Source organism: Kogia breviceps, chromosome 10, assembly GCF_026419965.1.
Source record: "Kogia breviceps isolate mKogBre1 chromosome 10, mKogBre1 haplotype 1, whole genome shotgun sequence".
NCBI lineage: Eukaryota > Metazoa > Chordata > Mammalia > Artiodactyla > Physeteridae > Kogia > Kogia breviceps.
The window spans coordinates 83,394,154-83,413,204 of record NC_081319.1 but is presented as its reverse complement, the minus strand read 5'-3'; the positions used below and the strand labels follow the sequence as shown (position 1 = coordinate 83,413,204).

The window sequence follows — 19,051 nt, the reverse complement described above, 5'->3', positions numbered from 1 at the left end:
GGATGTGTTGACTGAGTCCTCATGGGACTAGGGTAGAGGGGTTCTAGAATCCAGAAGTGCCCCTGGTGCTCCGATCCCCACCATTGCCCAATCACCCCTCCCTGCTGACCTTTGCATACAGCCAAGTGGACTGGAGATGCACTCAACATATGGCCTCTTGGCCAGGGTTTGGGGCTGATTCCTGTCTGCCTGGCTTCTGCAGCCTCTTGTTGATGTTAAACCCTCCAAGCCATGTCCTCTGTCCAGCCCCTGATCTGGGGATTAGCCCATGATCCCTGCTCTAGGGTCACCTCCCCCGGTCACAGTGGGCCACTCTTAACTCAGCTCCTCCTTCTCCTTCCCCTCCACGAGGGGACTTCTGGGGCCCCTCCATGCCACATGGGAACTGAAATAGTTGTGGTGCTACCAGGCTTACTGAGGAGTGGCTACCTCCAAGGTTTGGGGCAGGGAGGTTGCAAGGCAACCTCATCCCAGTGTCCAAGCCATGAATTGAAACAAAGAAACGAAATGCCCCTGCCCTTGGCATTCCTCTCCACAGCTGCCCAGACTTCCCCTAAAATGGAGAGATGGAGAGCCATGTGACTCACTTCCTGCCTCACATGACTCTCTCCTCCTCCCTTTATCCATTCAGGTAAGAAGGGGAGCTTGTACTTCCCCTTTCTGAATACCTGAGATCTCCTTGCCAACCCCAGACTCAAGGCTGAGACTTAATGACTGATAGACAGTGTATGAGAAAGACCCACTTACCCATAAAGGAACTACTCGGGAGGCATTTGAGAAAATCATACCTCTTCTATAAGTCAATAGGAAACATATCATCTGATTTGGAATGAAAATTGTATCTTGGATCTTTAAATCTACTTAGAAATGTATTGGATGTCAAGTATATGTCAGCCTTTAAAAATGATGAGCTTTCTTCTACATACTGTATGGTTCCATTTATATGACATTCAGGAAAAGGCAAAACTATAGGGACAGAAAACAGATCAGTGGTTGCTTGGGGTTAGGGGTGGGAGAGGAAGTGATGACAAAGGGGCACAGAGGAACTTTTGGGGGTGATGCATCTTGATTGTGGTGGTGGTTACGTGATTGTATGTGCTTGTTTAAACTCATAGAAATGTACACCAAATGGGGCAATTATTGTACATAAATTAGACTTGACTTTTACCCAAAATGATGAGCTTTCACATTCCCAAGATTATAGCTGACATGTATTGAACATTTATTAAATAGTGTACTGTTCTACCACTTTGACTGCATTAGCTCATTCAGTCCTCAGAATAACTCTATTTGGAGGGTACTATTATCATCATCTCCATCTTACTGATAAGGGAACTGAGACCTAGAAAAGTTAAGTAACTTGCCCAAGACTACACAGTGAATATAGCTGGAATTCACATTCAGATCTGTCTGATGCCAAAACCTGTCAGTTTCACCATTATGTTATATATGGCCTCTCCAGATAAGCAAGTTTTGGGACTTCTCTGATGGTCCAGTGGTTGAGACTCCGAGCTCCTGATGCAGGGGGCCCAGGTGTGATACCCGGTCAGGGAACTAGATCCCACATGCTGCAACTAAAAGATCCCGCATGAGGCAACTAAGATCCAGCACAGCCAAATAAATAAATAAATACTTTTTTAAATGCTTAGGCTGATAAATATTTAAGAAGTAAACTGGTAATGTCTATGTTTGCCTGTAACTTGCCCTACCTAGAGCCCTTTTCGGTTCAATCACATTTGCTCTCAGATCAGAAAGTAAGTGGTAAGCCCCATCCCCAAAACACACTCACTCACACTCACACACACACACACACACACACACACCACACACACACACACACACACACACCAGTAATGTATTGATATTTCTCCAGTTGCCGCAGTCCAACATCCTCAGTTAGACTGAGAGACCCATTACTGTCAGTGAGCTAAGAATGTGTCAGGGGTTTCCCTCGTGGTGCAATGGTTAAGAATCTGCCTGCCAATGCAGGGGACACGGGTTCAAGGACTGGTCCGGGAAGATCCCACATGCCGCGGAGCAACTAAGCCCGTGTGCCACAAGTACTAAGCCTGCACTCTAGAGCCTGCGTGCCACAACTATTGAAGCCTTCATGCCTAGAGCCTGTGCTCCACAACAAGAGAAGCCACCGCAATGAGAAGCCCACGTACCACAACAAAGAGTAGCCCCTGCTCGTCGCAACTAGAGAAGAGCCCGCGCGCATCAACAAAGACCCAACGCAGCCATTAATTAATTAATTTAAAAATGAAAAAAAAAAAAAGAAAGAATGTGTCACATCTGGGTGACTGTTGGTGAGGAGGATGCCCTGGAAAGTTCCAGGGTCTGTGTGGCCCACCATAGCTCAGGCTCCTGACCAGGCCTCCAACCTATACTCTCAACTGGGGGTCTTGCAATTCCAACCCAGATACCACCACAGCCTGGTGTAACAACAGTGGCAGACTTCTCTGCCTACAAGAGTTTCCTTCTCAAGTTCGTATTTGCTTGACTTGGGTCTGAGAACTCCAGCCCATGCTGCCTCTGACAGCAAATGAAACACTGTTCTCATTAGCTGCTGCTGCTAGCACAGCGGGATTTCTGAGAGTCTTCCCAGCTGCTTTTCTCTACTGCAGAGTGCTTTCCATAATAAATTATGGAGCTCAATGTAGGACAGTGGTAAGATATGGCAAACTGTGGGAACTCGGGGCTGGTTCTTGCCAGGGGAAAGGGGCACCTGGGCCAACATCTGGTCTTCTGGTTCTCCCAGCCTGGGACGTATGGTGCAGAGCCCAGTTACCATCAGCAAGGCGGTCAGGGAGTGCACATCATTATGACAGAGGCTTTGGGCATGTGCTGAATCCACTGCAGGGAGAATCGAACTGGTCATACATCAATTTGCTTATCCAGGGACCTTGGATCAGAAGTAGTTCAAACATGCTGAAAGGGCAATGATTCACCCCAGCAAATACCACCTTGTGTTTCTTCTTATCTGCTTTACTTAGGGAGCAATTTGGTCCTCTGACACTCCTGGTGAGTCACCGATGTCCATAGGGCCAGAGGAAGGCGCTTTGCAATTGAGGGAAGATCACATAGGCCACAGCTTCACTTATCTGTCATCAATCTTTATGGGGCCCGTGGACCCAATGGCAGGGTTGCTTACACTGGGTGATTTGAAGGTCTATCATCTCAAAAATGCACTTGTCTTTAATTCTCACCATTAAGGGGCCTGTTGGTACATTTGGTCAATTTATGACAAAGATGCTGAAGGCTGGGGCAAGGTTGGGTAAGTTCGGATAGGATGGTGAGAGGGGGAGAGGTATGGGGGTCAGGGTGAGTCTGCAGGTTGGGAGCCTTCCCTGAGGTAATAGAGAGCCTCAGAGATGTGCTCTGGAGGCCAGAGACACCCTGACACTAAAAACAGAGGATCAAAAATAGTCACAGAGAGCCTTAGGAGACAAATTGGTCTGCTCACAGTTTGGCCTGGAATGCAACCTCTCTGGGCTACCCTAAACTTATCAGTTGTTTGTACTGGCCTATAAAGGAGTTTTTCCTTTTTTTCTAGAGGAAGCCATGAAAATAAGGGACAACTGATTGGCAGGGTCATGGGTCTAGGTCAACAAAGGACCCAGAGGAATGAAGACTGGAGACAAAAGAGCAAATGTCACTTATATTGACCTTTGCAGCCCAAGCATGAAGGATGAAGGGTATTCAAATCTGAGTAGGCCTGGCAAGAAAGCAGCAGAGAGATTGGCCAAGTTGGTAACAGAAGGCCAGTCTTCATTCCTGAACAGAGGGTTGAGGGACCTGAGAAGGCAGCCCTCCTATAATTTTGTTTTCTCAAACATTAGAAATTACATGCGTGAAACCTATAAAGCCATCATATGTGTGTAAACATAAAAGAACGTTGCTACATTTTAGAGCCAGCTCTTTTCCCATTTCGTAGCAATCCATTTTGTTTTTTCAGACCTCCGAAATCTTGTCTCTTCGATATTCTTTTATTCTATTTAACAAATAGGTATTGGTGACTGCGTATGCAAACCTCTTTGCAAAGCTTGTTGCTACCAGTGGGAAAAGATGGCAATGTCCTAAAATTGCTCTGTGCTTTATGCTCAGACCATTACGAAAGAAACATTAGGGTATTTAAAAAAAATGAGTACCTACTCTATACAAAGCACCCTGCTGATAAGGAGAGGACTGTGTTTATCCAGAGTTACGCTGCACTATCTCTTCCAAAGATTGGGAATCCCTGAAGGAAAGGAAATGCCTTGGAAGGGGAACTGAGTTATGAAGGTTCCATTTCCGTGATTAATTCTACCCTCTCCAACCTCCCTACCCCAACCTGCCTTTTCTCATCTATAAAATGCACACGATCACAGTTCATCGATTTTGGTGGTCTGCTCATTGATTTGTAAACATGGATCAAAATGCCAGACCATCATTTATGCAAACTGGCCTTGCTCACAGACATAGAAACTAAAATAAATCAGACCTTGGGCCACAAGCAGTCAGCATGACCTCAGGAGGCAGAGGCCGGGCGCTCCCCACACGCCATCTCCCTCCCTCCTTCAATGCCAAATGGTGACAACGCCAACCTGCCTTGCCAGCTCGGTCTCTTCAACACAGGAAGATCCTAGTCCTCCCTCCATCCCCAAAGGTTCAGTTATCTGCAGAGTGTACCTGTCTAGACAGTATCAGCTCTTGGATGTTAAAGATTCCATTTTAGTTCTCAGCACCAGGGAAAAGGCCCATGCACTTCCACAGTCCAGAATGTTTCAAGCTTAGCCTTTAAAAAAAAAAAATGAAAGCAACATACGTTCGTTTGTAGAAATTTGGGAAATACAGAAAAGCACAAAGAATAAAATTTGCCTTTAACCATGTTTTTTAGTCATTGTTATGCTTATATAATCAGTCCAAGCCAACTTTAAGAATGTATTTTAGAGCAAAATCTGGTAGTTCTTATACTGTTGTTTATGCTTTTTCTTTAAGATTGCTGGAGACTGTCCATGAAATCGTCTGCATTCCTTGCGCTACCCTCTGACCTGCTTTAGTGTAAGACCATTCTTGGTGGGCGAGAGCAAAGGGGACAGTTAAAACCCTACATACCGTACGGCAGTCCTTTCCCAGTTATTTGGGGTCACGTAAGACACTTCCAGGAAATACAATTCCCCGGTTTTATTTTAGGTTTTTGGCGGGGGTGGTGTGTGTGGAGGAGAATGCCGGGACGGTACAGGAATATTTCTTAGTCCAGAGGACAAGCCTCGGGGACACGCCGGAAACACAGACTCCCGGGCCCCACCCCAGACCTACTGCTTGAGAATCTGCATTTTCACAAGATTCCCAGCTGATTCCAAACTGTGCCTCTGAACTTTGAGAAGCAGTGACCTGTGTGGCCCCTTTCTGGCCTTCCTCAGGTGGTATTGATTGTCAGGATTTGTACATAACGTTCATACCTCCTTGATGTTGAAACTAGCAATAAAAATCCCACCTCCAAGGGAGTAAACACCTTTTGCTCAGGCCACAGCCCACATTCTTCTGGGAAAACTCCAAGTGTGTTGCCTTCTCAATGCCCTGGAGAGTTGAGGAGTGCTCCAAATGGAAATCAAAGGAGGTGGCCAACCGTTTATTTCGCCATCCCCTCAGAGTCCATTCCAGGGTCAGAGCTGTCACGGTAAATCATTCACCCAGGGGGGCAAGAGAGATTCAGGACAGCGCTCTTTAAATTCTGACGGAAAAAAAATCCACCGTACCCCACCTTGCCCTCTGCACCACCATAGCTGCCCTATTTTCGACCTCCACTGGTTCCTTTAACCTTGGTGCATCCACCAGGGGGTCCCAGGAGGCACCGGCAGGCCCCAGGGATTGTGACGACCCTAATCAGGCAAACTGGGATCAAGGACTTTGAGTGCAATGCTGCTGATAGAGGGAGAAGAAGAAACGACAGAAGCCCAAACAGTCGTGTCTGTCTGCGTCACCAGACACAACCATGTGTGTGCATGGAGATGTGTGTCAGCCCAGCCTGGGCAAAGCCCCCGTGGCGCTGCTTCCATCAGGTCTCTGCCTGACATCTCCAACCAGGAAGGTGTTCCCAGGTGGCCATCTGAGCAGCATTCCTGCTCCCCCAGGACTAGCTGCACCCAAGTGAAGTGTCATTCTTCTCTCTCGTCACAGATTTGAAAGGTGTCATGAAGCCTTCGTGCCCGGGCACTGCAGTTGCCTCTGGGTTCTGGCATCGGGCTCTCCTCTATCTGTTCAGCAGCATCAGACAAACTCGCTGGCACCTGGCCCTGGCCTTGGCTATAAAGCTCTCATCTGGCGTCTCGCCTCTCCCAGGGTTGGCTTCCTAAGCTCTGGTGTCAGATCTGTAAATCCCTACGTGGGAGCACATAGGACACTTAGGATGAAGGACGGTTAGGAATGGCTTCTTCCTGACCTTTGGGGAGCTTACAAATATCACCTAATCCATCCTGGCAACACCTGGTTTATAAAGCAAGCAACTACAGTGGTCATCTTCTTCCCAGAGGTTATGGTACATAAAGGGGTGGAAACTCAGGCCCTGTTGTTGCAGAGGCCTGCACTCAAATCCGGGCTCCCCATCACTACCTGGGTGATTCAGCTCTAGAATGGGGATCACAAGACCTCACATAAGGATTAAATGAGATGCTGTATGTAAAGCACTTAGCACGGTGCCTGGCAATTAGTGAGTGCTCAGTGAAAGGTAGCTGTCGTTGTTGTTGTTATTATTACCTAAAAAGGACAGCAGGTCAGGCCAGATAACCCAGTGAGTCTGTGCTGTAACCCACAAGGCCTGGGTTTCCATTCTGGATCTGCCTAGAATCACTCTTGTGTGCCTCAGTTTCCTCATCTGCAAGATGGGGATGACGCAGTCTGATGTTCTGATCTTGCTGTAGCTAAGGCTTATCCATGCGAATTGTGTACCAGGCACTGTTGAAGCGCTTCTCGTGTTAATTCTTTTGATTCTCAGCACATCCCTGTTTGACAGATGAGGAGACCACGGCAAAGAGGTCCCGTGCCCAGGGTCAAGCAGCTGGTAACAAATGGAGCTGAGATTCCAACCCAGGCGGTCTGGCCCCAGAGCCTGCATTTCTCCCTTTCTTACTGTGGGGAATCAAATGGTATATTGATTATGGAAGTGCTTTGGGTGTGGGAAGTATGATACAAACACAAGAGATTAATTCAAGCCTCTTGGTGTTGGGTCTTCACCTGGAATCCTTACTCTTTCCTGGCAGGGCATAGAGTTGGGGGCTACTTGAGGTTTTCCTGAAGCCTTTTAATAACTGGATGTTACGAGTTGAATTATGTCCTTCTCAAAAAATATATGTATTGAAGTTCTAGCCCCTAGTACCTCAGAATATGACCATATTTGCAAATAGAGTCTTTTTTTTTTTTTTTTTTTTTTTTGCGGTACGTGGGCCTCTCACTGTTGTGGCCTCTCCCGTCGCAGAGCACAGGCTCCGGACGCTCAGGCTCAGCGGCCACGGCTCACGGGCCCAGCCGCTCCGCAGCATGTGGGATCTTCCCAGACCGGGGCACGAACCCGTGTCCCCCGCACCGGTAGGTGGACTCTCAACCACTGCGCCACCAGGGAAGCCCGCAAATAGAGTCTTGACAGAGGTCATCAAGTTAAAATGAGGTGATTAGGATGAGCCCTAATCAATATACCTGGTGTCCTTGTAAGAAGGGAAAATTTGAGCACAGACATGCACAGAGGAACGACCATGTGTGGTCGCGGGAGAGCTCCACGTGGAGATGGAGGATTGGAGTGATCATCCCCAAGTCAAGGGTCGCTGAGGCCACCAGAGGCTAGGAGAGAGGCATAGAAAGGATCCTTCGGTGGCTGCAGAGGGAGCGTGGCCCTGCCTGCACCTTGATCTTAAACTTCTAGCCTCCAGAACTGTGAGGTGAAAATTTTCTGTTGTTCTAAACCATCCGGCCTGTGGTACTTTGTATGGCAGCCCTAGGAGACAAATACACTGACTAAGATCAAGGGGGAGGAGATGAGGTGAGAATGGAGATGAATGGGAAAGTCAAGGCTGATGATGGGTGATGAGAGGATGCTGAGAGGGGCTCGATACTCCCACGTGTGCCCGGGTGCGTGTGAGCACAGGCGTGTGTACGGTTTGACTGTGAAATCTGATCTGTGGGCTCACCCAGCCTGCAGAACTTTCCTCTATAAGATCACAGGAGAGGCAAAGCAAACATTAAATCTATCCCATCTCCACTGAAGCAGGTAGGAAGAGGAGTCTTCTCTGGGAGAGCATTTCATCGAATCCCACCCCTTTGTTCTGCAGTGGAGGATGTGAGAAGTGGGGAGCTGGATCCCCAAGACCCTTTCACCAGTGCACAGCAGCAGTGGGGCCAGAGCCAATGTCTGCGCAATGTGCTGTACTGACCCTCAGGGCTTATTTTTGGTTGGCACAGAGGAATTCACTGTTTTGCTGTTACAAGTTACTTCACAAGATTACATTCTGGTTTGTGTGTGTGTGTGTGTGTGTGTGTGTGTGTTTTTAAAGCAAAAGAAGGTTTATTTAGGGAGATACACACTCCATAGACAGAGTGTGGGCCATCTTGGAAGTCTTGGTTTTTGTGTTTTTTTAAATGAAACTTTTGAATGAAATATTACAGACCTACAGACATGTCATAGATCCTAAGTGGACATCTCAGTGTGTCTACATCTGTGTAAGCAGCACCCAGACAAAGAATGAGTATATCACTCGCACCCCGAAGCCCTCCTGCCCCTCCCAGTCACTAACGCCAACAAAGGAACCACTATCCCAAGTTCTAACAACACAGATGGATTTGCCTGTTTTGGAGCTGATATGAATGGGATTCACAGTCCTCCTTTGTGTCTGCGTTCTTTCTCTCTACCTTATGTTTGTGAGGTTTCTCTGCATCTCGCATATGGAGCAGTTCATTCTCACTGCCAGAGAGTAATTCATGCTTCTTGTCTTTTGAATCAAATCAAGAGGGTGCACAGAGAGAGAAGTGTCCTGAAATAATTCAAACTGGTTCTTAAAAAAAAAAAAAAAAAAAGTTAAAGCCATCCAATTGCTGAAAAACAGCAAAACAAATTAATTAATCTTTACAAATTGGATCCAATTTTTTGGCCATTTATTAAAAGCCACTTTCCCAAATCACTTCCAACCCACCCTTTCCTTTCCCCTTTCCCTGGACTCCCAAGGCGCAGTTGTGTCCCCCTGGGCTGACCCAGTCTGGACCTAAGGGTTGAGGTTGCGGGTTCACTAGCTGGGGCTTACCTGGGTGAACCCATCTTGACCCCAGAGTAACTGGGAGCCTGGACTGTTACTGAGTGCGCCGTGGCCAAGAGTCACTCCCACAGCTTGCTCAGGCTCTGGCCTGCTCCCAAGAGCTGCTTGGCTGGAAAGGGGCGGCACCCCCTTCCCTCCTCGGTCCACGCCAGACCACAATTGGCCCGATTTCTTTATGCTGACGAGCCTTACTGGGGTCTTCCCTTTTGCTGGTAGCAATGACCTAATCCCAAAATGCAATTTTCAGGGAGCCCCAATGCAAATCAGCGGGACTGCCGTCCTGAGCCTGAGTCCATATATGGTACAATCCCTGAACCGGGACAGGGATAGTGCTGAGTGCAATGCAGCACAGCTGATTCTCCAGCTGGCCCTCTCCCTCCCTAAGCTGTGCCTGCCCACTCCAGTTTCCAGTGATGTCAGCCCTGTACCCATAACGAAACGTTCAGACAGTCCCAGTGCAGCACTTCTTTGTGCCTTTGGGAGGAGCAATCTAGTTGTTACTTCTTTTTAGGCTCCCCAGTTCCTGGGGGGCTGTCCTTTCTGGAATGTGATAGAATAACAAGATGACTGGTGCTTTTTCTTCAGTACTGCTCTGGCTGTGGGTGTAGTCGGAGAGAGGACAGTTGCTCAAACCGAGTTGCCAGGACTGTTTTGAACTGGAAGCAGTCACAAGGCCCCACCCTGGCACTGGGCAGAGATCAGTTTTCACAGACCTTAGTTGGAGCCTTGGCTGTTCTTTGGTCTCCACCCTCAGCTAATTTTTATTTGTTTGGCCTTCTGTGTGAGCGGTGGAACTAAGGCATTCTCAGACACGGGAAAGAATGTTGAAGTCTGGTTACCAGCTCTATCCGAAGCTCATTAGTGGATGAGCATGTTCTTTTTATTAGCATACCCACCACCATTCTAGAACCAATTAAAAGCAAAGCCTCGGACTAGACTCCAGCAGTGGCACACTGGAGCTGGCTCTATCCAGTTAGGAACCTAATTGTTAAGTTTCCAGGAAATTTGCAAGCCGATTGTTAAACACAACAATGTTAAAGATTAAGTTACATAAAATTAAAATAGAAGCAACTGGATTTAAAACAAAGGTAATAAATGATCAAAACTCATTCACTTCCTAATGATTTTTACTACATTTTGCTGTTATCTGTGCTCTCTTATTTAAAGCTATTAATTTTTAAAAATTTATTTCTTTTTGGCTGCGTTGGGTCTTTGCTGCTGCGCCGTGGGCTTTCTCTAGTTGCAGGGAGCAGGGGCTACTCTTCGTTGTGGTGCGTGGGCTTCTCATTGCAGTGGCTTCTCTTGTTGCGGAGCACGGGCTCTAGGTGTGAGGTGTTCAGTAGTTGTGGCACACAGGTTCAGTAGTTGTGGCGCACGGGCTTACTTGCTCCACGGCATGTGGGATCTTCCCGGACCAGGACTCAAACCCATGTCCTCTGCATTGGCAGACAGATTCTTAACCACTGTGTCACCAGGGAAGTCCCTGTCTGTGCACTTGAGATTACTCACATCTGTTGTATATCTGTACGGTGGAAACATCCTATAACACTGTGCACTGTTCACTCTTCCCAGTTCCTGGTTCAGTAAGGTCACATTGGGACATTGAAATCAGCCACTATGGGGTATTTACCCCATGGGAAACACTACAAATAAGGGCTCCCACGTCCGACCCCCGGCCAGTTTTTGACCTTGACTGCACACTGCTGACTCTGGGGGTCAGTAAGGAATGACTCACTCCTTGCCCTCAGGGTGCTTATAATACATGGAAGGGGACAAGTCCTTCATGACTTGAGTTGGGCAGTGTCTTCTCTAAAATGTCAAATGGGGGAGTCAGAGGACATGGACATTGAAGTCAGAGAGACCTACATCAGCACCCCAGTTCTGCCACTTGCTGGCCACATCCCCTTAAATAAGTTACCTAATGTTTTTGAATCATTTGCCAGATGGGAATAATAGCATCACAAGATGGTCTCGAGGATTTAATGGTGAAAATATGAGAGTGTTGAAAGAGCATTTCCAATTGAGGGACCAGATGAAGGAACAGCGTAGAAGCAGGAAAGTGGAAGGACTCTTCAGAGAATGGCCAGCAGTCTAGGATGTTTGGATATTACGATACACCAGAAGCATCAAAGTGGGAAGAGCACAGGTAGGACGTGACCCTGGAAATGCAGGATTAACAGGGAGGAAAGAGCTGTGACTCCTTGGGGCAGGGCTGGGGAGACGGAGCCACTGGGAGGGCGGCCAGCAGTCCAAGCCACCAAGTTTGAAGGCTACAGCAAGTTCAGGCGTAATTCAGATAATCCTCTCAACCAGGAGGGGCAGTCTGTTCCTCTGAGACTAATCCCCAGCCGTAACTGGAAATACAGGGTCCTCCTCCGGCCCTGAAGAGGGGGCCAGGAGGAGCTAGGTTGTTTCGGTGGCTCAACACTATCATCAAAAGGCCAAGCACTCTCTTTTCGCTCTGATATTCCCACTACTCTTCTCTGTGTGTCAGCTTTTATTCTTGGTGTTGATGCCTAGTGTGGCACGACGGTTGCCACAGCTCATAGCCCTGCAGTCAAAGCAGGTAAGAGTGCGGCAAGCCTCAGAGTCGTTATATCAGGGAGCGAAATCTTTCCCCAAGCCCCGGCAGATTCCCCGTTGTATCTCATCGGCCAGAGTGGGCCACACGCAGTAGCAGGCAGGCAATGGCCTAGAAAGACCCTCACACTCCTGTCCCCTGGAGGCCGTGAATTTCTTACCTACATGAGCACAGGGACTTTGTAGATTAAAGGTAGACTCTCTCTTTCTTTTTCGTCTTATTTATTTATTTTTGGGGCTGCGTTGGGTCTTCGTTACTGCGTGCGGGCTTTCTCTAGTTGCAGTGCGTGGGCTCCTCACTGCGGTGGCTTCCCTTGTTGCGGAGCACGGGCTCTAGGCACGGGCTTCAGTAGTTGTGGTGCATGGGCTCAGTAGTTGTGGCTCGTGGGCTCTAGAGCGCAGGCTCAGTAGTTGTGCCGCTCGAGCTTAGTTGCTCCGCGGCATGTGGGATCTTTCCGGACCAGGGATCGAACCTGTGTCCCCTGCATTGGCAGGCAGATTCTTAACCACTGTGCCACCAGGGAAGTCCCCCCCGCTTTAAAAAATATTTATTTATTTATTTGGCTGTACAGGGTCTTAGTTGCGGCAGGTGGGATCTTTGGTTGCGGCACGCGAGCTCGTAGTTGCAGCATACGGGATCTAGTTCCCTGACCAGAGATTGAACCCGGGCCCCCTTCATTGGGAGTGCTGAGTCTTAACCACTGGACCACCGGGGAAGTCCCAAAGGTAGACTCTTGAGATGGGGAGTTCAGCATAATCACATATGGGACTTCCCCTGTGGTCCAGTGGTTAGGACTCAGAGCTTCCACTGCAGGGGGCACGGGTTCAATCCCTGGTCAGGAAACTAAGATCCTGCAAACTATGTGTAGTGACCAAAAAAAAAAAAAAAAACCCAACAAAAGAAAAAAACAAACCATAATCACATAAACCCAGCTGAGTGACGGAGATGGCCGCGTGAGGGGGATTTGTCACTGGTTCTGAGAGTGAGGGGGCTGTGTGTAAGACCTGGAGAGAGGCCACTAGACACTAATAGAGGCCCCCTGCTGACAGCCAGCAACCTCACTCTTAGAGCTGCAAGAAACTAAATTCTACCAATACCTAAAGAGCAAGGAAACCAATTCTTCCCTGGAGACTCCAGAAGGGAACTCAGCCCTGCAGACACCTTGATTTTAGCTTAGTGAGATATGTACCCGACTTCTGTCTTACACAACCAGAAGATAATAAATTTGTGTTGTTTTATGCTCATTTGTTACAGCAGCAATACTAAACTAATATACATGCCCATCCCTTAAGCCAGTAAAGGCAAAGGAGACTGAGATAACTATGCCTGGCTTAATCCAGTTGGGGATTTTCCCCTGGGACTGGGTGACAGTGCAGGCAATGGTCCATAAAATCAGGAAGGAGTCCCACAGCCAGGGTGAGGATCAAGTAAGCTCCAGCACAGACATGCCAGCGGTTTTCAGCCTTCTGTTTTGATTGGTCTAGTCGTTAAACATTTTAAGTATCACCCGTGGTTGCAACCAGAGGTCCCTAAAGGCCCCCAGAAATCACCCCCATTACACCAGGACCCAGGCCTGATTGGGGGAAAAAGATTCAGAGAATGGGCAAGCAGCTTCCCAGTCTCTGACCAAGCTTCCAGAGCTCAACTCTGGAAAATGCTACTTACCATACTTCATCAAACCCGAGATGCCTTCATTTGTAAGCTACATCGTTTATTCCATGAACCAACAAAAGAAAACAGTGCTGCCAGATAAACAACAACACACCGTCGATTGCATGATCTGTGTTAAATGAGTAAGACGTTAAAATGAGAAAAAGGGTGCATCTTAGAATCAACCAAATAGGATGCTACAAATCTGCTGCCAACGGTAAGAGTTAATTCTTTTTTTAAAAAAATGAGACCTCTCTATTTTTATTTATTTTTAAAAATTTATTTATTTATTTGTTTATTTTGGCTGTACTGGGTCTTCGTTGAGGCGTGCAGGCTTTCCCTAGTTGCGGGGCACCGGCACTAGAGCTCGCGGGCTCAATAGTTACGGCTCATGGGCTTAGTTGCGCTATGTGGGATCTTAGTTCCCCGACCAGGGATCGAACCCGGGCCCCCTGCATTGGGAGCATGGAGTCTTACCTGCTGGACCACCAGGGAAGTCCCAACAGTTAACTCTTATGATGCTGCCAGCTCAGTCAAAATTGGCAGGTGTGGTACTTATGAGTTTCTAGGGAAGATGGAGGCCAAGGTGGGAGGGTGAGAGTGTGCTTATGACTCTCCTTGAAGCCAAGACAAAGGATGTGGGCTTCCCCCTGTGGGCAATGGGCAGTCACTGAGGGGCTCCTGGCAGGAAGGAGGGGAGTAGGACATCTCTGGCCACACGGCCCCTAGTTTCTGAAATGGTATTTACAACTCCATCTCATAGCAGAGCATGAGAGACCATTCCCCTTTTGCCCAAGAGACTTGGCCTAGAGCAACCTCTAAGCTCACCTTTGACTAGCACTGCTCACCCCTGGTACAAGTGAGGATGCATTCAAAGGATAGCTCTTTTCTCATAAGGAGCTCGGGTTTACCCATCCTGATGTGCATGGTCTGTGTGTCCTCTGAGTTATTAGATGACGGACAAACCCTCTTTGCACCCACCCCAGGACTCTGGGGCCTGGTCTGGACAGAGGGAAACATTGCAGATGGAGCCCTGAGGGGTCACCGAGCATCACTTTTGCCACATACTCAGTCCCTTTACCTGGGGTTGGCCCCCAATCCAGGAAGTTTGGAGATCTTTCTGACTACCATTATTTTATTTTAACTTTTTATTTTATGTTGGAGTATAGTTGATTCACAATGTTGTGTTAGTTTCAGGTGTACAGCAAAGCGATTCAGTCATACATATACACGTGTCTATTCTTTTTCAAATTCTTTTCCCATTTAGGTTGTTAAATAATACTGAGCAGAGTTCCCTGTGCTATACCTGACTACCTTTATAATTAGGAAAAAAAAAAAATCACAGCATTACCACCTGAAAGTGCCCCAAGAAATCACCTCATTCTCTTAATTTTTCTGATTGGGAAAGAGTGCAGCTGGCCTGAGGTCACCCACCTGCAGAGTGACAGAACCAGGCTGGAATCCAAATCTCCTGCCACCCCCAAGGCACGTCTGGAGGGGGGGGGTGGGGACAGGAGTGCCATCGCCAGGCACACCCTGCTCTGCCTCCTACTGGCCTGGGGCCTTGGGCCTGTTACTTAATATCTCTGGGCTTCTATTTCCTCGTATGCAAGTTGGGGCTACCAGCAGTACCTGTAGCCGAGGTTGTTGTGAGGATTAAATTTAGAAGTTCGTGAGAGGGCAGAGACAATTGCCTGCCAGCTGGTAATTGCTCCACCCAGAGCGATTGCTGTTGCTGTTATTCTTCTGTGCTATCTCAGGCCGCCTCCATCACTTCAACTCCTGCTATCAAACTGGAGGTCTGAACTTTGAGACTTTGGAACTGAGGCATCCGTGGAATTTGCTCCCCTTTTGCTAATCTGGCAAAGTCAACAAATCCTTTCTGTCCAACCTGACGGGAGCCTCTTGGAGATGTTAGGTCAGGGCATGGAAGAGTTTGGTGTGAGGGCCCAGGGAGCTGGGTGGAGGGAGAGCGGGCAGCCCCACTGGGGGAAAGAGGAGGCTTTCCAGGGGCTGGGGGAGACCAGCTGAGGGTACAGGAGCTAACAGGCGCTGGGTGGGGCACTTGGCATGTGAACGGAGTGTGGAAGGCCAGGAAGCGGGGTGTGATTGGGCCTTCACGCTAGAAAGGAAGGGGACTGGAGTCGATGAAAAGAAGCATTTTCTGTGGCGCTCAGGAAGGGCCTCTCACTGGGGATTTCCTACCCGGGGCCGCAGGCTTTGGCCGCCTTCCCGGGGAAGGTGGCGCTGGTCGCGAGGAGCTTGCACACTGCGAGGCTTCCGTCTAGGGACGGAGGGTGTCCACTCCTGTCTCTGGCGCTGCCGGGCTCCCTGGGCCTTGTTCAGCTGGGAACAAAAGGCTCTTTGCTTGAACCGCACACTTCAGACGTCTCCATGCAAGACAGGGACACCGAGGTCCAGGCGGAAGTGGAAGAGGGGACTGGAGACGATGAATAGTGGGGAGTAGGGGAGGTCAGGGCCTCGCAGGGCATGCCTTGGAGGCTGAGCAGAGAGGCTGTTTCCAAGGAACAGGCCTTGGCACAGGGTCTAGCGTGGCCGTAAGACTGCAGGCCAGCCCCAGACCACTGGTCATGCTGACGTGGCTGGTCCAAGGAGCTCGATGTGGTCTAAGGCGAAACCTCCTTGGAGAAAAGAGTTTCAAAATTTAAAAAAAAAAAAAAAAAAAAAAAAGAAAGCACAATCAACTCCCTTTTTCTCTTTTTCCCAGCCCCAGTCAAAAAGTACTGTATCTGCTATTGAAAAATCACATCTCAGAAGCAGCACCACTTTCTGACAGCATCTGCCAAGATTCCCGATGAGGCTGATGGAAACTCGTTCCATTTTCATGCTGTATAATGAGTAGACAGAGTCCTCGCACATCTGTTCAGGCGAGATAATGATGATATTATTACTAGAAGCATTGTGCTGCAAAGAGAATCTATTTTTTTCCTCTCTCCTACCCCCTGCCTATATCTAGCCTCACTTTCTTTCCACTCTTCTCTCTTCACTGTCCTGTGTCTCTCCGCTTCTCGTGTTTATTTTCTTGCTCTCACTCTTCCTCGTCTTTCTTTCTTTCCTCACCTCAGCGCCCCACCCAGCTTGTGGAAACCCAGGGGACAAAGTGAGGAATTCTTCTCCTATGGAGGAGGGGCCGCTGAGAAGGCGCTGGGGCCAGGGGCTGGCTGCCGAGATCAGGGGAGAGGGGTCTTGGGTCCCTCCTCAGAACCCTGGTGCCTCCTGCATTGGAGGGCCCTCTCCCACTCCTCAGCAAGAGCCCTTCTGCCCGGTCAGAGAAACCTCTGGGCTTGCCCTGTGCCCAACCTCATTAGCAAAGAATCAAGCAATACAGCAGTGTGACCAGCTCAACTCCTGCCAGAGAGACAGCAGATGGAAAGGGCTTAATGTATTTAGCATCCAGGAATATTTTGCATCATAACTGGACACTTTCTGGATACATGACTGATTTACAAAGGGAAGAAATTTTCACGTTGGAATATAATAACAAAAAATCAGAATGTGGGGGTGAGTATCAGGGTTAGGGGGAGCCTTCCTTGTGTTTCTCAAATCATTCATTCATTCATTTTTGCCAACAGACAGTCTCTCCACACCTATTCGGCAGTAGGGAATGAGCTAGTTGCTAAGGCACACAGACAGAAAGCTATGGTTCCCGTCTCCCAGGGCCTTAAATCTACGCCACGGCTAAGTTCTACCCAACCCAGATACATCTTTGTTCTTGAACGTGCCTCCTGTGTGGAAGCAGGATCCCCTTGGGGCCCCTTCACTATGCAGTTACCCTGGGCACCAGTATAAAGATGGAGTGGTATGAATTTCCTCACGTTGATCCATTAATCCATCCGTCCATTTGCTCATCTACCTACCCATCCAACCATACACCCTTCCACCCATCCATCCATCCATCCACCCACCCTTCCGCTCATCCATCATCCTTCCAAGCATGCAGTAGGAGGTCAATTAACAGCTCAGTGAGGAGCGGGGCACCCCTAAACCATTATTGTGGTTGGGAGCTGGGCAAAGACACACCCAGTAGTTGTATGTAGTGTTCATGATTGACAACTCGCAAGTGAAGGGTTCCTGAATCCTGGGCTGTGATGTGGGAAAGAGATATGGGATGAATTTCAAGGACTGATTACAAAGGTTCACAGGGAGCTGCTTAAATTTAATCAAAACAGTGTCTATCTTTCTCCCCAGACTGGGCGAGAGCTGCTCGGGGAAGGCAGAGGCTCACGTCAACTGTTCTTCCACAGAGTTCTTGCTATTGAGCTTTTCCTGGCTGTGATGCCCACTGCATCACAAGGTGCCATCCTGATAGTTCTTGCTTTCTTCTTAAACAAACTAAGGATAAGTTCCCCAGAGAGTTTCCATTGAAAGATGCCCCCCAGACTGGAGAACTCGGTGGAAATCAAGACCTGAAATCATTCCTTTGCTCCCCAAATGTTGTATTCCAGTATTTTCCTGGTTGCAGGAATTCTGACCGAAATGTACTCATTGCTTTTCTTTTATTTTTTCTTTTGGCCTAGCCGTGCAGCATGTGGGACCTTAGTTCCCCAACCAGGGATCAAACCCACGCCCCCTGCATTGGAAGCACGGAGTCTTAACCACTGCATCGCCAGGGAAGTCCCCTGAAATGTACTCATTTCTAATGTTAATTTGAGTTGTGTCTCTTTTTAAAAATACCCCCCACTTCCCTTCTGAATGTCAGGTGGCACACTCATTAGTCGTCTGGAATAAGTCTGTCTCCAGCTGAATGAGACTTGGAAAGAGGAAATAGGGGGCAGTGGTTAGAGCCCTGAGTGGTCAGGAGTCCTGGTTCCCATGTCTTACTCTGCCACTGAGTCACTAGCTGCCACTGGACAAGAGACTTGGTTTTTCTCAGTTATTGCCTAACTGCCGAAGGTAAGTGAGTGTGGGGTGCAGGCATTTTGTACTCTGTCTTACTGTTTTAAATTTTAAACACAAAATAAGAGCTGCCAGTGGTCACAAAGAATGACAGAATTAAAGTAACAAGTTATGTTTCTTCATCTATAAAATCACTGTTATCATTGTTTGTTTCCAATTTGTGGTTCAAACCCAAGCTTCTGTCACACTGGAGACCTGGATGTGCTGGAAACGAGCTAGGCTGATTCCAGATGGGTAGGAACTTACTGGAAACAAATATGTGCATCTGAGACCCTGTGTATTAGGAGTCGGCTGTATATATGAGAGTTACTAGAATTAACTTTCATGTAGGATGCAATGTTTATTAAAAGATAAATAGTAAAAACAGGCAAGGTCGAAATTTACATACATATTATTAAAACTCAACAGTAACAACAATTGTTTAGAATTTAGACCGAAAGATTTGGGGAAGTATTTTTACCTCTAACATTGTTTAGAAATTGCCGTGGTGGTAATTTAAAAACAAAGAATTTGGGCTTCCCTGGTGGCGCAGCGGTTGGGAGTCCGCCTGCCGGTGCGGGAGACGCGGGTTCGTGCCCCGGTCCGGGAGGATCCCACGTGCCGCGGAGCGGCTGGGCCCGTG

At 48.2% G+C, this 19,051-nt stretch overlaps 1 long non-coding RNA gene across 1 annotated transcript in view; it reads left to right on the top strand.

Annotated features, from left to right (window-relative positions):
* The window catches only part of LOC131764200 (uncharacterized), a 77,304-nt gene that overhangs the window by 53,725 nt on the left and 4,528 nt on the right, over positions 1-19,051 (top strand). The window lies entirely within an intron of this gene.